General features: G+C 40.4%; 1 long non-coding RNA gene across 8 annotated transcripts in view; it reads left to right on the top strand.

Moving 5' to 3' along the window:
* The window catches only part of LOC125170412 (uncharacterized), a 437,501-nt gene that overhangs the window by 308,511 nt on the left and 110,325 nt on the right, over positions 1-18,665 (top strand). For 7 of the 8 annotated variants that reach the window (XR_007154024.1, XR_007154025.1, XR_007154019.1 and 4 more), the window contains one exon: positions 15,158-15,242. This is a non-coding gene — a long non-coding RNA (uncharacterized LOC125170412). Of the gene's footprint in view, positions 1-11,819; positions 11,986-15,157; positions 15,243-18,665 lie in introns of all 8 variants that reach the window. The other variant, XR_007154022.1, reaches the window with a different exon arrangement.

The raw sequence follows: 18,665 nt of genomic DNA, 5'->3' as shown, positions 1-18,665 counted from the left end.
TTCCTTTCTCCCCTCTCTTCTTCACCCAGCACCCTGCAGATGACACAGTGGTAGCCTTCAGGGCTGGGGTTTGAACAACTCAGCAGCTGACGGGCAACAGGAGATAAGGCACCTGGGTCTCATGGCTCAGGGCCTCTTTCACTGCAATGGCCCCATCCTACTTCTACACGAACCACTGTATACCCCACTGTATACCCCCTCATGCTACATAGTTGCTGGTGAATTCCTCTAACTGGCTCTGGGCCGATATGATAAAGCTAAGACTATAAAACTCACAAAAGTACTGCACAAGAACAGAACTTACATTTTTCCCCAGACATTTCATGTTGAAAACTACATAAACACAATCCTCCGGGGGTTTAGTTGTTTAGGGATATAAACCCACTAACTTTGTGGCCCTGCCTGTGATTCTCTGGTCTTCAGATTTATTATCTACAGCTTCTAGTTATAGCTGTGCTTTTCAGGATATAGATTCTTTTCTCTAGTCATAATGTCTTAATAAGATTTTTTTTCTTTTTCTTTTTCCATAGGAGACTATCATAAACTGAACGCACATACACATATACAAAAGAAAGAGAGAAAGGGAGAAAGGGGGGAAGGGAAGGGAAGGGAAGGGAAGGGAAGGGAAGGGAAGGGAAGGGAAGGGAAGGGAAGGGAAGGGAAGGAAAAGAAAGGAAAAGAAAAGGAAAAGAAAATGGTGTATAATCACCCCAGCTTTTGTATTGTTAAGTGAATAGGATACTCCTCTCAGCAACCTCCCCCCTCCCCATCCTTGTTTGATGGCAAAAGATCTATTACAAACTCCTAAAGGCAGTTGGGACCAATAATTAGCACATGTAGTATTTCACCACAGACAGACTCTGTGTTTCCTTAAAGAGGTAACTCTTAGGAAATATTGCTCCTTGATTACACCTTATCACACAATAAAAATATGATTCCATTTTACTGAGATGTTCGATTTTCTTAGTCTTTTATGTCACACCAAGAAAAACGTTTAAAGTTTCCTTCACTAATTGTTTATAAAAGGTATATTGGAGACAAAAAAAGTGTGAACCTGTAGTCTTCTGGGAAGAGAACATGTAGATAATTATGTTATTTGTGTTTCCTTGCCAACAGTATTCTGGGCTTGGTAACCTGTAGAGGTTCCTTATGTAAGAGATTAAAGTGTATGCCCTCGTGCCTTTCCTAAAAACTTGGAGCCTATCAAGCATCTCGCCATCTTTGAATTATCCTTTCAATAAGGCCAGTTTAAAGCCATGAAATGGCTTATGAGCTCTTATGTGTTATGTAACATTTCCAGTGGTTACTGTAGCAACATTTTGTTCTATACAGCATTTCAGTTGCATGTGAAGTAATCTGTATTGTTAAGGGATGCTTTGTTTCACACTGATGACCATAAACCCTGCTTAAGTGTTTCAAACACTGCCTCCCCACTCCCTTTTGTCCTACCTGAAAGGCACCTACCAAGCCCGGTTTCTCCTTTCTTTTAAGATTAAAGGGGGAGAGATGCTCTGAAGAGGTTCGTTAGCTGTGTAACAGCGACCCCTACAGGCATAAGGTCTTGAAGGTGGCCAAAACCTCCCAGAATTCAATGCCTTTGCCTGCTAACTAGTCCCCCTTTATTTTGCTTATCTTGAGAGCTTTCAGAGCATTAATTAGGAATTGCCATTACTTTGAGAACGCGGGCTGTTTTTGGTGCCCAGAAACCAGAGTCTAAAGTTTTGGGAGTTTATTATCTACTCTCCAAGGCACATAAGTCTTTGTTTTCTCTTTGCGTGATTTAAAGGAATCGTGGACGAGTTGCTTTCTATTTATCGGCAAATCAGCATAATAAACGTGTTCACAGTCAGAATACATCTTTGATTGCTTTTTCCTGGCGAAGGGAAAACGGTTGCAAAAAAAAAGTTAAAATCTCAGGAAGAAAGGAAAAAAAAATCCTAGCGCTATTGCTTTTCTGGGTTTGCAAATGTGTGTAGCTCAGGCACCCGGATGATTCATCCCCTGAAAGCCTAAGCGCTCCATTTGTTTTGTAGATTTCACTACCCCCTTTGTTCTGCTTCAAACCTTTCAGAGGGCTGAAATGCATTATTACCTTGTTAAATCTCAACCAAAATCATTTCTACAGCCTGAAGCTGTTTTGACGTGGGTTGAGCATCTCACACACAAAAGAATTGCTTTTGTTCCCAGAAACTCTCATTGGCTGAGTGGCCTTTGCTCTGAGCCAATCAGAAACCAGTTGTTAGGCTTGGCTGGCTATTTTTAGCTTCACTCGAAAAAATCCTTGGTCTTGGAGCGGGTGAGCTGGAAAAAGAAAGTATCGTATAGTAAAAGCAAACAGCCAAATGCATTTTGGATGTCACGGCGTGTTTGGCATTTTTCCTTCAACTACTCATACACTATTACATTAGCATGTGTTTTTGTAAACAACAAACAGAAATAGAACTTTATCTCCCAATTCTGAATTATCCATTTAGCAAACAGGCAGGAAGTCTAAGAAGAGTCATTATTACCTTTTTATCCAAGAGCAATGTACTCTAGCGTTTAGTTTTTTCACAAACACGCAGAAATGCCTGTTACCCTATAGAGATTCCTAAGGGTTTTTTTTCCCCAAAGAATTTTTAAATAAATTTTTGTCTTGAATTAGTAGAAATTTTCAGTGACTTCCTCATTGTGAATTATAGTCATAAAGTCATCCTTCCTCCTTGCCCTTTAAAGATGTATGTAATTGTACAAACGAGTATGCACATGGTGCATAGCAATTAAAATCATAAATATTCAATGTGTTTTATGCGTGGAGATAAAGCATTCTTTTGAGTATGGTCTTTCATTTAGGCCATTACTCAGTAGGCACAAGAAGCATTTTTCCCAAATGCTCGAGGTGACAAAGCATTACAACACACAATTCATTAATTATCTAATATTATCAGAAAATGAAAGGGGCCGAATGGGAAAAGTTGGGACTGAACCTTGATTTTCCCTAAGTCATCTATCTAATTGGGTAAAAAGGTAGGGCCAAGCTGGATCAAAATTTTACAACAGATCAATTTTATTAGCAGGAAGGAAGATCTCTTCCTGAAAGGAAAAAAAAAATCCAAATTTTTGTCTAATTCTTAAAACATATTTCAGGTGGTAGATTTCCCCCAATATTTATTACTTCATCTTGAGACTGTGACTTCATTTGCCGTTGTGATTTGTTTGGTTGTTTTAAGAAAAATTCCCTCTACTCCTAGTCGCAAGCCATCTAATTGCCCTTTAGACATTGCACGTAGGGAATCTGGATCACAGGCAGTTTGAGAAAGCTGAGAGGCTTCAGGAAGGAGAACAGATTCAAGCCCTAAACCTGGGATTACACAAGTGGTTTGCTGTGATCTTCCGTGAGCAAGCATGGCCGAGGATATGGTGGGCACAGTCCAAGGACTTCACGAAAAATTCTACCAGAGTGAAGGGAGCACACTGAAGTTTGGGGAGGAGACCTTCCTTGTTTTCAGCAATGCAGAATATAGTATTCAGGGAAAATGTCCCCTGGGTTTCTGAAGATGAATTTGAATGGCTGAAATAAGGCACTTTGGGTAGAGTTATCTTTTTCATTCCAACATCAATTTGGTGCACACTGGGACAGGTTTTAAGAAAACAGCTATACAATAGCTCCCAGGAGCTTAGCTGGGTTTTTGTAGACAACCAGCTGCTAACAATTTTGTTTAATATGCAGTCTTAGTAAATTAAAGGAATCTGACAAATCAAGACCCAGCACGATTCTTATTTGTTTGCTATGGCGTAGCATGTTGAACCCCAGCAGAAATTAACCCATTGCAATTTTTCTCTTCAAGACCGGCATTTTGTTTTCATGCTTCCCTGTGCCAGGTGTATTTGCTCCTGACTTGGTCATCTGAGCAATTCCTTAGTTTAATACTTTCCTGCCTAAAAAATAGATGCGTCATAATAATACAAATTTTAGAGTCATGTTTATTTCCAGTTCTCTCTCTCTGTACTTAAACTCCTTGAAGGTGAAAGGCAAGGCAAGGCAAGGCAAGGCAAGGCAAGGCAAGGAAAAAGGGAAGGGAAGGGGAAGGGGAAGGGGAAGGGGAAGGGGAAGGGAAGGGAAGAAGTTTTCTCCTTTTGTATCTTAACCTATCTACGTGGCATTTGCTTACTCTTAAACCTGCCTGGCATACATTTTGCTTTCTGTGGAGATGGAGACCCTTGTCCCTTGGACACAGGGAGACAAATAGAGGAGAAACATTCAGAACTGCACTTAGCTACATCTCCATGGGAGTGATGTGCAGAAAAGGGAAAGGTGCTTGCTGGGTGCACCGAGATACCTAACTAACTGACTTTTTCTTTCTTTCTTTCTTTCTTTCTTTCTTTCTTTCTTTCTTTCTTTCTTTCTCCTCTTTCTCCTCTTTCTTTCTCTTTCTTTCTTTCTTTCTTTCTCTTTCTTCCTTTCTTTCATTCTTTTGTTCTTTCGTTCTTTCTTTTGTTCATTCTTTCTTCCTCTTTCTTTCTTTCTTCCTCTTTCTTCCTTTCTTTCTTTGTCTTTCCCTTCCTCCCTCCCTCTCTCCTTCTGTTTCTTTCTTTCTTTCTTCCTCTTTCTTTCTTCTTTCTTTCTTTCTTTCTTTCTCTCTTTCAAGGTTTTAAATTCCAATTAGTTAACATAAAATGTAACAGTAGTTTCAGGAGCAGAATTTAGCGATTCATCACTTACATACAACACCCAATGAGCATCACTTATATTTCACTTTCCTCTACCTACACAGGATCCTGTTGCCTGCAATAGTATTGTAAAAAGTAAGTGTACATGCTTACTAATTGATAGATAATTATTCCAATGTTTGTTGTGAAATAGTTGAAATAACTGGATTTTGCCATTCACACCTGCCAATGCATAGAGCCAAGAAGCCAAACGAAATCCTAACAGGCCAAACTATAGCTCTCCTGTGATGAAGCAGCCGTTTTTCTTACAGCACCAGAGCCACCCGTGTTCCTGGCAAAGCTGTGAAGTAAGCCAAGTGTGTCCTAAGTGCCTCTGGTATCTCCTGCCTTTTCCTCACCTCGTGCAGGCAGTGCTCTCCAGCTTTCTTTCAAGTCTCCCTTTCGTTTAGCCTCACCTTGGACTAAGCCCACCCTCCCTTCCCCAAAATAGTCCCCCTCATCTTCCAGATTCGGGGTAGAAGTGAATATTTTTTCTCTCTCTGGATTTAAATTGAAAACATGACAGCTTTTGCTGACATGATTCATAATTAGGGGTGTGTGTGTGTGTGTGTGTGTGTGTGTGTGTTACTGTGCCATTGAGCACAAGTGTGTGGGAGTTGCCTTAACATGGCACAGAACACATTCCTTGTATTCCTGCATCGTCATCATTTCAGTCCCATTAATTTATGGTTCCACAGAAAATCTCATGTGTGAATCGCATGAGCTTTGCTGAGCCCCTTGTGCAGAAAGTCAGTCTGTATAAATATTCTCTAGGCTTCACATTTTCACTTTAAGAGGCTTAATATTTGCCCGTCATGGGCCCCTTGGCCTTTTAAAAATCTTGAGTGACTTATAATTGGGCAGACAGTTTGTGAAATATTCATACGAAAACCTTAAAACACGAGAAAAAAATTAGAATCATAGGCATAATTTAGAGGATTAGTAGTGTGCAAAACAAAGTACCTTTCTACAAAATTTTGATGATCTTGTAGAAAATTAAAATCGTTCATGACCCGAGGACATCCAAAGCTGGGATAAGGGAAAGTTTGGGGGAGATGATTTAACTTGAAGTGTAACTTTGTGCCTGGGGCAGCTGATATATGCAAATCTTAGCGTACAGGATGTGGTGAAACCTACCCATGGAAGCAGTGAGAACAATTTGAAAACAAACCATCTACACTGAACTTTTAGGGCCAGTTGAGAGGCCAGCTTTGGCTCCGGTCATGATCTCACAGTCCGTGAGTTCAAGCCCCATGTCGGGTTCTGTGCTGACAGCTCAGAGCCTGGAGCCTGCTTTGGATTCTGTGTCTCCCTCTCTCTCTGTCCCTCCCCTACTCACAGTCTCTCTCTCTCTCTGTCTCAACATAAATAAACATTAAAAAATTTAAAAAATAAATTAAGCTTTTAGCAAGAATGAGTTAAATGCTGTGGGGAAATGGAGATTTCATTGTGACAAGCAATTCAGACACATTAAAATTCTAAAACTATGCAATAAAGAAAAAGGAAAACATGGTTAATCAGAAAGACAAGCAAAATATAAAGATAGAAAACAAAAATAGAACATGCATTTGGAATTCGTAGTGATTTAATTCTGGCTCTTATCAAAATATAGTTTGTATGTTGTTCATATTTACTTAAAATATATTTCCCAAATGAGAAAAATAATTGTATTTACATTTTATGGTAAGTGTACCTTCAATTATGTTTTGAAAAGTAAATACTAGAGAGTGTAATAATGGACCTCAGAATAATAGAATGAAATGCCAATATGCCCTGGGTTTTTAATAAAACAGAGCTTATTTTTATTGCTTTGTTACTAAGAAAAAAAAAAAACCTGAAGAACATATGTAAAGAAGCTGAAGAAAAACTTCCGTGAGGCCAAAAAAAAAAGCAAATAATTTTGAATGACGTATAAATAGAGCAAATTATTTTAGCAAGTCAGGAGAATCTGGAAATACCAGGTAAGCATTCTTTTTCATTGGCATCTCATATCATTAATCATAGGAAGACCATCATGTAGTTAGATGTGAACAATTCAGAAGGGGGTGTGGCTGGGTGCTGGTCAGGTAAAGTCATGAATTTGTTTTAAAGATTATTTATGTATTTTGAGAGAGAGAGAGAGAGAGAGAGAGAGAAAACATGTGAGTGGGGAAGGGGCAGAGAGAGAGAGGGAGACAGAGAGTCCCAAAAGCAGAAAAAGCAAAAGCACAAAGGGGAACCATTGCCAGTGGCCATCATAGCTGGGTGCCAAAGATTTGTTGTTTACAGTGGCTGCTTCCAATGGTAGCTCTTTCCTTTTTCACGCATTTTGAATGCCTCTGTAGTTTTCTAGGTAAGGATGATTTGTTGTTTACTACTGACAGAACTACAAAAGAATGCTTTTAAATACCCATTTCAAACACAAGACCATTGGAAAAAATGCTATGAAAATCACTTAGCCCAATTTTTTTTTTTTTTTTTTTTTTTGGCTGGAACACCTCTTCTGTCCTTCCATGGAGTTGTTACTAGAACAACTGTAGTTTGTCTTGACACATAATGACTTAGGTTTGTTTTGGAAAGGCCTTTTGTTAATAAGTTTGTTTTCCATTTGGGTGTGAGTACTAATGTCCGGGGCCAAGTCTTGCTTTGTTCCTTCATTTGCTTACTGAAATGTCAATGCTATGCTTCCTTTGATTAAAATCATAAAATATATGATTAAATATTTTATAGGACCCATCACACTAGGACCAGTGCCTGTAGGGTCAAAGTGCATTCTTCCGATGAGCACATGTGTTGTTCAGCAAATTACCCCTGTAAAGAGGCGTATGCACAGGCTCTCGAAGGCCTCACAGCTGCGGGGCCCAGATGTTGCCTGACATGTACCGCTGGGTTCAGCGTGGGAGAAGGAATCACGATGCTTTGTGGACAGCTCTATATTAAACTCTACATCAGTAGCAAAACACAATCCAAAGCGATGATGGATGAGCTGGCTTGAAAGCTGTTGAGTATCGCTTTGTCACCATTGAAAAGCATTACTCTTCACACAATGACAGCCCCATTAACCTTTGGGACTGAGTCTCCTTCACTGAAATCATCCCAGACTTTCTTCAAACTTTGCTTTGAACGTAGTCAGTGGTATCCGAAAGCAATGAGACAGCTTGAGAAACTGGACATTGAAGCATTCTCTGACAGAAAATATACGAGGTGTGGGCATTCCACGTGCTAAAGGCTGAGAAAGGCAAGATGCTCATGTTGATCTCCAGCCTTTCATCCTATGTTAGATTTTGTAGAACACACTTGGAACTAAAGAACTTGGGAGAGAAATCAAATACCCCAAGTCAATCCATTTTAGAGCACCCCTCCTAGTATTCGATCGGTCTTCATGCAACACCGCTTCCCAGAAGTATCAGGACTCTTACGTTCAAAATTGGACTGCAGTTCATGAGATCTTGCTGTCAATGTGCGGTGTACTCACAGCCCAAGGCTAATGCAGTGCATCCAACTTGCAGAGCAAGAGAAAGGCTGCTCAAAGAGTTATTACCAACACTTAGGAGGAATTTCTCGTTGGTTATTTGTAGGAGACAGACAAAGCTAGGCTCACCAGAGTACTGACAGAGTTCCTGATAAGGTTAAATTAGCTGACTGAGGCAGTAAGAAAGATCCTGAGTTTCAAAGACCATGCAAGGAAGCCATCATCCAGTCTTTCTCCAGTTAGGAAGGATATGTTATTTCCCAGCAAGAGAGGTAGATATGAAGATGCTTTTATTTTTTTTTAAGTTTATTTATTTATTTTGAGAGAGAGAGACAGAGAAGGGGAAGAGAGAAAGAGAGAGAAAGAGAATCCCAATCAGTTTCGACACCATCAGTGGAAGGTCCGAAGCGGGGCTCGAACCCATGAACCGTGAGACCATGAGCTGAAACCAAGAGTCGACGTTTAACCCACTGAGCCACCCAGGTGCCCCTGAAGATGGCTTTAAACAGATCCCTGCTGTGCATGCATTGCTTCATGTTAATTTAGGTACTCAGACCTAAAAGGGGGATTTGGAGAACTCTCAAAGTGGATATTGCTTCCAAACTAATTCTGACTTCCCTTAGGTCATGGCAGTATTCATTTGTTCATTAAACATTGATACCATGTCAAGATGAAAAGACATAACTACTATCCTTGAGAATGATTTATCGCTGGGATATAGATTGATGTGTAGACATTTACAAATAAGCTATCCAGTGCTATTAGGAACATACGTTTGCAATGCGATAGGAGCCCTGAAAAGGAGTACTGGTGTCAGAGAAAACGTTGTGAGGCTTTTGAAGTACAACCTGGGGAATGAGTAGATATTTAATAAGGGGATGGTTTAGTTGAGTGGTGATGGAGAGGACAATCCAGGCAGAGGGAACTGCATGTGCACAGGTATAGAGAAAATAATCAGGTATGGCTGGTGGCGGGGGGTGGGGAGAAGGCATAAAATGACAACAAGTATTAAGGTGGAACCAGATCATAAAAAGCTTCATATGTGATGCTATTGACAGAGTGATTATATATAATCTTTTTTTTTTAAGTTTGTTTATTTAGTTTTGAGAGACAGAGAGAGATTGAGTGGGGGAGGGGCAGAGAGAGAGAGAGAGAGAGAGAATCCCAGACAGGCTCCATACTGTCAACACAGAGCCCGATGCAGGACTCGAACTCACGAACCATTAAGATCATGACCTGAGCTGAAGTCAGATGCTTAACTGACTGAGGCATCCAGGTACCCTGTGATTATATGTAATCCAAACCAGAACACTTTTGAAAGAAAAAGAGAGATGTTATTAATAATTACTCTGCTGAATGCATAAGCCAAGAATGCCCTTAAAGAGCTGAGACCAATCAGTACCCTAGCTACAGACAAAGGGGTGCGCTGAAGAATGTCAAAGAAGAAAGTGCTGATATATGATGTCTATATTAGACTGATACTAGTGTGATACCAACGTGAAGGCTGGATTAGATTTCTAGACACTGAAAACTAGCATGTAGAAAGAATGTTTTGCCAGCGACATGAATCTGAGAGCTCACCTTTTCCTGGATGGCTAAAGATAAAATTGGGTCATGAGACTTTTTTCACCCCATTCGATGTTCAAGAAGTGATGTTGCCTCGTGCTTTTGAGTCTATAGAAACATAAAGTGCTGGTGAGCTGGCTAGTCAGCAAAATGGGGCCTCTTTACCTGATTGTCTTGCTGTTTTATAAAAGTCAAAGAAAAATATTAGAAAGAGGGTTGTGGAGCTGGCGAATCACTACTACACCTTCTTTCTTAGTGGCCCCAGAGCACTAATATTTATGTAGCTGCTGCAGCTGAATCAGTGCCGTGAGGCCCACTGGGTCCCTGCACGGTGCTCGCTGCCATAATGGGTGGATGGGACCATGAAATGGAGGTTGGGAGGGGGGCTTGGGGGCTGCAGGGCACATTAAAACTTCAGTAAAATTACTCTTGTAAAGCAACTGAGCCAGAAGGGAGTGCAGCTGTGTCTGCTTCCTTGTACAATGTCTTCAGAGTCAGTTTAAGCCAGTGCCTTTAGGTTTTATTTCTTCCATCTTCTAGACTCTGATTTGTGATTTGAAGTTTTGCCAGTGGAGGAGTCCTGGGTCTTGGAGGCTCTTCTGTTTTGCATTTGCTTTCTGGCTTCCTTCTGTGTTCATGAATGACCAGTTTTCCTAATGCTTCATTTTCACATCTTATTTTACATTTTCCTTTTCCAGCCATACATTTTACAGCATTTCCCCAAGGCAAAATAACGCTAGTCAAATTTTCAATAAAACAGTTTTGTGTATGTATCAACCAGTATAAACAACATTATGGCTCTAGGCACTTAGCCTTTTCGGAAAGAGTGCTGATTCTCTCTTATTTGTATATTTCTTAAATATCCTTGGTACAAAATCTTACTCTAAAAAGTATTCCTTTGATGTAAAGAATCCCCGTGTTCATTCATCTGTATATTAAACAATTATTTGTTGAGTATCCATCACGCTTCTGGCTCTGTCCAAAATCCTGGGCGCACAGTGATTGGAAAGACAAAATCCTTACACTTAAAGAGAGTGCAATTTCTTGGTGGTAAAATGGGGGGGGGGGTCATGGAAGGAAACAGGCTATTTATCTGTAGCAGTCGTTCTGAAAGGGTGGTCTCAGTACCACCGGGACCTTGTTAAAAATGCAAATCATTGAACTCATCCCAAATCTATTCAACCAGAAACTCTGAGTTGGAGCCCAGCAGTGTTTGCTTTAACAAGCCCGATGTTTGACTCTGATGCACACTGAAGTTTGAGAACCTCTGAGCTACAATATAATGAGATATACGTGTTGGGTGGTAGACGAGGATGTGTGGGCTAACTCAGTCTTGTGGCATGAGAAAAAGCTTCTCAAGGAAGTTATTTCTAAGTGGAGAGCTGAAGGATTGGTAGGAATTAGCCAGGCAAAGGGGAGGTGGGAGTGGACAGAAATTCAGCCCGAGGGCGGGAGGTACTGAGTCAGTCTAGAGGTGCAAAACAGCAGAGCTTGTTCGGAATTCAGGAGGAATTCAGGGAGGCTGGCAGTGCAAATGGTGGAAGCTGGGGAATTGCTCACATCTCTCATCAAAGGGCAGGCAAAGTCCCACCATCGCATCTGCTGACAATAGTATAGTGAAAACCACAGCGGCTGTCAGAAGCGACAGGTAGGTTTGTCACACCAGGAAGTTCTAGTAAGTCAGACTAAAGCCAGAGGGGTAAAAAATACAATTGGGAGCATGCAGCTAGGGAGCTTCTGTGGTCCAACTATGCAGACTATGCAGGAAGCAGGAAGACTAACCCAGAAAACGTGTGAGCTCAAATCATGACTCCTCAAGAGAATGGTGTCTTTTTGCCTGTTGGGGTTACCTTAACAAAATACCACAAGCTGGGTGGCTTGAACAACGCAAATTAATTTTCTCATAGTTCTAGAGGCCAGAAGTCCAAGAGCAAGGTGTCAGTAGGGTATTTTGTTCTGTTTCGTTTGGTTTGGGTGTTTGTTCTTGTTCTTTTAGAGGCTTCTCTCCTTGGTTTGCAGATGGTCACCTTCTCGATGTGTCTTTACATGGTGTTTCCTCTGTGCGTGCGTATCCCGGTGTCCCTTTGTGAATGCCAATTTCTGCTTCTTATAGGGACACCCATTGATATTGGATTAAGGCTCATTTTTGGAGGACCTAGTTCAACCTATAATAGATGGCAATAACAAGCAAGACTCCAGGTTCAGAAGAAATAGAATTAAGACGTGAACCCAGAGGGGTAGTAACGTGTCAAGAGAATTCAGGAGCTTTGCACCCAGAGGTAGGGGTCCAGTTAAGAAGATAACCTGGTTTGTCACAACAGCATACCAAGCCCTTACCTAGGGTTTCTCAAAGCTCCCTAGGCTGAAAAGGGATTGGTTTCATATTTGGGGCATCATGAACTCACAGGTGTGAGAAAATAAAAGGTGATACTATGACAAAGTAAGTGCACAGAGGGATACAAACTAGTTGCCATAGAAAGAAACTATATAGTGAAATGTCACCCGATTTGGAAATCAGAAAAGCTGAATTTGAATGTGAGATTTGTTGCTTGTCTCTTGGTGAAGAAATTCAAGTAACTATTCAGTCTTAGTTTTCTCTTTATAATAAGGGAATCCTACCAATACCCACTTCGCAGGAATACGTTTTACATATGTAAGCTGCTGTCATTAACGTCATACGTAACTTTTTTATTGAGAGTTTTCTATAACAGATATTATTGTAAGGCCTTTAAATGTAAGGTCTTATTTAATTGTAGTCTGTATTTACAGCCATTCAAAGGTATCTGAAATAAATGTTCAAAATAATCCACATAAACAAATATGTTTATCAAAAACCACCTTTCTAAGAAACGGTTTTTCAGTATTACTTAGTTGGGGGCTTTCCAAGTTCAATGTAAGTGATCAGGTTTACCCATGGGAACCTATAAGTGAAATGTTCCATATGGAGAGAAAACCAAACTCTGTGCACGTAGAATTGTCATATTTCAAATAATTCAGCGACATGGAGATTAGATGTCTTGGAGATTAGAAAAAATGATGGTAGGCCAGAGATGACGAAGGGGTTATAACCACTTCATAGAATTATTCGATCTTCTCTGACTAACCCACCTGTATAGTGAGGACGGGTATGTCAGGATGTCAGAGCTAGAAGCCCAGCCAGAAAGGCTGTTCCGCAAAGCTCATCTAGTTTTCTCTGCTTGCTGAGCAATATACCCGTGGTCTGTGATTTCTCAGGTGGGCATATTAACAGGAACAGAAAGAGCGAGTCAGCCATGGATGTCATGTGTCAATGAAACCCAAAAAGCAGTCTGTTCTATCAGACTCCTCCATTTGTTTTACAAAAACTTCAAGGGCACTTTGACATTGATTATTCAAAATATGAGAGATTCAATAATAATTTCAGTATAGGACTAAAACATGATGTGAACGGAAACTTATTCCGGTTGGTGCTGAGCACACAGAGGGGCTTGCTACTGCCTGTGGGCAAGGGCCAAGGACAACTTGACAGAACTGAAGACATCTGAGCTGGGTTATGAGGCTGAACAGGAAGCATCTGTGTGAGTACATAAGGAGCGAGATTTTAAAAAGAAGATTCTGATGTTCAAATCATGGAGGTTGGAAATCACTGAGGAAGAGCTAAGTCTTTGTGCAGATTCATCACCTCCAAATCATTTTACATTTTACTCTGTAACTTTATGTATGCCTTCCATCTTCCTTGCCTCTCCTCCCCTGTGTGGGAAGAGCTAATGAGAGGCAGTACACATCAATAACACAATGGAAGAAGGGAGACATGGAGGCCAGGGATTCAGCACCCTGACTTTCTCCCTGCCGGTTGCTGCAGACTGGCTGTGTCCCCGTACTAAAGGCCACAACTCTGAGTAACCCCAATCTCTAGATGCTGGTAACGGTTCTCTCCCCTCCTTCTTCAGAGCCTTGATTTTGGGTTTCCTTTCCGCTGTCCACATTTGAGTGAGTAGATATTCCCTTTGTACCAACTTCCCTCAGTGACCTGACTTGGTATATTTACATAACCACACAACTGAGGAAAAAACAAAAGTGCATTCTGCCTGGAGACACCTGTGCAATTACAAAGCCAGGTTGAATTGATTTGATTTTTTTCCCCCTCTGTTCTTTCATTTCTCTGTACCCACTGAAATGAGTGGCTATTTAATGTTACCAAGAATGTACACAATGATTCACAAGTTGCCATTTGAAGGATTGGGAACCATGAGTAGTGGAAATTATTTCATGTCAAATTTTTCTATTACTATACAATAGATTTCATATTTGTAGGTCTTTAAAAGTCCTCAGACATTATCTAATATTAGATATTAGATAGTCCAGTGTGCCTACAATGAGCTCATGAACAAAATCATCCAGAGAGCTCTCTAAAAATGTCGAAATATATTTATTTATCTCACCAAGATCTCCTGCATCAGAATCTCTGGGGGCAGCATCTAGACTTTTATTTTATTTTACTTTATTTTATTTTATTTTATTTTATACTTATTTATTTATTTATTTACTTATATTACTCTGAGGTTTTCTGCACTATGATTCTTACCTAAGAGGTGGGAAAACTAAGGACTACAAAGGTTTTGTAACTTGTGCAAGCTCAGATAACAAAACAGGCATAATCAGAATGAGAGCTACTGCCCTTAACTCTCAATTATTGAGAATGAGGGAAATCGGAAGTGGGGAAAATCAACAGAAACTCTGTAGAGAGAGTAATGCCCTAATTTGGAAAAGTATAACACTGAGCCCAAATTAAGGAATACAAGACTGTGTTTCCCAATTCACCAAACGTCCTCCTGTACCTCACACAGCTTTTTAGACTTCTATCATTTTGGTATTGACCTTTCAGTAGAGGTGTTTCTTACAATGAATATGGTAACCAGCAATCACCTGAGCCTATTTACATACTAGGATTGCAATTCCACAGGAAAGACTCAGTGTTCTGATAAGTGATGAAAACAGTCATTTCATAAATCAGAAGATAACCTCGAGCCATTGCTTTGAAGTCTCACTGATATTTTCCAACTCATTTCCTAAGGAGAGAAAACCTGCCAAAACCCTCCACGAAGATAAACAGTATTTGGCTGGTAGAATTCCGGAGTCTGGAGACAATGAATTGATCAAGTATTTTCTACGAGAACATAATACAAAATTGTTCAGTTTATAAAAGAATCTCTTCTACTACAATTCTTTCCAACGATAAGGAATTAATTTATTCTGTCTTCACTGGTGAAGTAAGAATAGAATCAAAAAAGAGAAGTAACCTGCCTATTTCAGTGTAGATGAACTTCTTTGACTCCTGGAATCTTACAGCAGATATTTGCTGACGTTCTCAACAATCTAAAACCAGAGAAGGGAGATTTCCCAATAGCAAAATATGATTTCAGGTTAACCCATTTATCTTATCCTCTGCTATTTTTCTCTTCATCTGTTTAGGTTATTTGAGCGTGGTTGAGAATGTTGAAGAGGCATCCCTGGTATGTTCCAGAACAAGTAGGGAAGTACGACCACTCTACCATTGGTGAGTGTCCTAAGATCTGCAGTGTCCTTCATTAGTTTTGATTAACCTCACTGCAACCATTTGGGGCTAAAGTTATTCACCTCCACACTGTTTTCTGAGTCTTGAGTTGCAGATTTCTCAGGTACGATGTTCAGGTTCACAAGTATCTTCAAAACTTATCTATACAGATGACTGTAAAAGAAATGTGATGATACACCTTATAAGAACACTAGTTACAGGTGCAATATGCTTTGATTAAAAAAAATAGACAAATATTATATGGTATTTTAGGTTAATATTTAGCAGCGAACGCTTCTGCATTCTTAGTTATAGGTGTATCTATTTATTTATTTGTTTGTTTTAATGTGTATTTATTTTGAGAGAGAGAGTGAGCACAAGCGGGGGAGGAGCACAGAGAAAGGGAGAGAGAGATTGCCAAGCAGGCTGCATGCACACAGCCTGACACTGGGCTCAATCTCATGAACTGTGAGATCATGACCTGAGCAGAAATCAAGAGTCAGATGCCTGGGGTGCCTGGTGGCTCAGCTGGTTAAGGCCTGACTGCAGCTCAGGTCATGATATCTTGGTTTATGAGCTTGAGCCCTGCATTGGGCTCTGTACTGATAGCTCGGAGCCTGGAACCTGCTTCTAATTCTGTGTCTCCCTCTCTTTCTATCTCTTCCCAGCTTGTGCGCTCTCTCTCTCTCTCTCTCTCTCTCTCAAAAAAAAAAAAAAGAGTACAGTAGGACGCTAAACCGACTGAGCCACTCAGGGTCATATAGTTATAGGGTCATATTTAAAACAGCTTATATATGGTATTAAAAACACCATAGAAACTGGAAATCATTTAATTTAGTGCCAAGACCTTAATTTCTCTTATTTAATTCTCTCGTTCTTTATAGTTCTGAATTCCCATGCCTGTTTGGAATAATCTCAGATTTTCTTAAAGACTTTGATATTCTAAGAAATACCAATTTTAGTCTTATAATAAAAGGATATTTAAGTTCTGAAATCTCATACAGTATACCAGCAGAGGTTAACAAAGTGTTCAAGCCATCAATGCTCTAAAAAACAGAAAACCTGTATACATTAGGATGACAGGTGTCTCTGTCTCTTTTATTTGGGAGTTTTGACCAAAAATTGCCTTACTGGCCACTTGGAGTCACCAGTGCTCTCTCCAAACCTGGGAAACATGTGGCTAAAAGTTTGGGGATTGAGGGGGAGGGGATAAAGAAAGTGTTTTTCCTTAAGTCATAATAACATTGAGAAAGTTAATAGTTTCTGCTGTACGAAACTACAGAAACTTTAGTTTCTACACAGCAACTTAATAGTTTCTGCCTCTTTTACATGGCAAGTTGCCAATCTATGCCATTATTGATCTGTGACAAGTATAACAGGAATGCTTTCAACATTTTAAGATCCCATTCGTAGCCTTTTACCATTTGTCTATTTTCAGATGACAAAACATTTTAAAGTTGCTTTAGAACTCTAAGTTTTAAATGTTTTCCTTTCGTGTGATACCCGAATCCTAATCGTCATTCTATGAATTTGTTTCAAAAGTAACAGTAATCATTAATAAAATATCCGTCACTAGTAATCTGCTTTCTCCGGTGTCTTAGGTTGGGTTTCCTGGGAGCAGAACTGGAGAAAGGAGATCAGCAGAGATATTTAGTTGGGCAAGAGCCTCGAAGAGAAGGAATTGAGGGAAGGGCAGGAGGAGGAGCTAAGCAAGGATGAAGTCTCACCTGGAGACACTTCAGCCTGATCCTACAGGGGAGCTCTGGAGCATTAATTACACCCCACAGTAGAGACACGAGCACCACCATTTCTATCCGTGGTCAGTCTGTCATTGGCTGTGGGTTGTAGAAGGGTGGAGTGGGGAGGACAGAACCTCTCAGGCTAAGTAGTATTGGCTTAAAGGGAGAGATTCTTTGGAGAAGGGGGTAGTTGTGAGCAACTATCATCTCAGAAACTGGGGTATGCTGCCACAGCCAGCAAAATGGATCAGGGTGTGGCTGCATCACCACCATCCACCTAAATGAACGGAACTCTTATTTAGTGGCTTCTGGGCTCATCAAAAGTAACTACCGTATCAGTTCAACAGATTGTCTATGACAGCTGTTTTTCTTCTCCTTAACTTTTTATTAATCAAATGAAAAGAAGAGCCCACCTTTGCATAACAGATGGAGCTAGATTAGATTCCTCCTCCTCGGTGTGGTGCCAAAATAATCTGCAACTCGCCTTTTCTGGGCCTCGTTTTTTTCAGTATGTAAGTAAAATTGTAGCAGTTTTCAAAGGTGCAAGAATTAGCAATCTAGTCTTCTTGAATGGGAAGAGATATTAACATTTGGGGAATTATTGGTTACATAAATGGTTCTGAGATTAGCCTCCACTGCATTCGCACGGCAGAAGTTCAAAGCTACTGGAGCAGGAACAGCTGGCCCAGATGAAGCATGTCCACCATGCAAGACTCATTCTTGGCCCTTTACATTTGAGGTCACTTTTAACCCTCTCAACATATCTGCCAAGTGGAGATTGTGCTCCCCTGTTCCTCTAAGAAGGAAACAAGGCTCAGTAATTTTGAGTGACTGGCCTGAAATTGTTCAGCTGATGGAAGAGCCAAGAGGTGAACACAAGGCTAAAATATTCCCACTAGGATCAGGTGTCTTGCTCTATCTTAGTATTCAGATCAGTAAACTCCCTTCCTAATTTGGATAAGCTGCTTACAATGAGAACATTTTCTCAGTAAATTCTTCTTGGTAACAGTATAGCTTGTCATGTACTTTATTCATTTATATTTTTTTATTTTTTTAAATGCTTATTGATTTTTGAGAGAGAAAGAGAGAGCATGTGCGAGTGGGGGAGGGGCAGAGACAGAGGGAGACACAGAACCCAAAGCAGGCTCCGGCTCTGAACTGTCAGTACAGAGCCCAACGTGGGGCTCGAACTCACAAACTGTGAGATCATGACCTGAGCTGAAGTCAGAGGCTTAACCGACTGAGCCACCCAGGCACCTCGTCAAGTACTTTAGCTTACGGTCTCACAGAAAGTGATGGGAAAGGTTATTTCAGATGTTCAAAACGTATTTCTGGGTAATCATTATAGCTCACTAGCCCAATCTAAAATTTCAATTCCTCTCATGTTGTCTTTTTGTAAGACTGTGCAACAGAGCCCTGAAAAATCATACCTTCAGCTACTTAAAGAAGAGAAGGAAGTTGTTTTTATAACTCTTCATCGAATTCTTTCCCTTAGTTTGTTTTACATGGCATTCCCCAGTTCACTGATGATCTCTTTACCTTTTTTTTGAGTTCTCAGTGTCAGGGGCTAAAAACGGGGCCTCATTTTTCTCAATGCATGTGCCCAGCATGATTAAAAGAAAGACTTACTTCATGGGTGCAGTAGCCCCAAGAGAATATGTTTCAAATGCAAACATTGTAGGGGCGC

This window comes from Prionailurus viverrinus, chromosome B4 (assembly GCF_022837055.1).
Source record: "Prionailurus viverrinus isolate Anna chromosome B4, UM_Priviv_1.0, whole genome shotgun sequence".
Lineage (NCBI taxonomy): Eukaryota > Metazoa > Chordata > Mammalia > Carnivora > Felidae > Prionailurus > Prionailurus viverrinus.
This window is presented reverse-complemented; position numbering and strand designations above follow the sequence as displayed.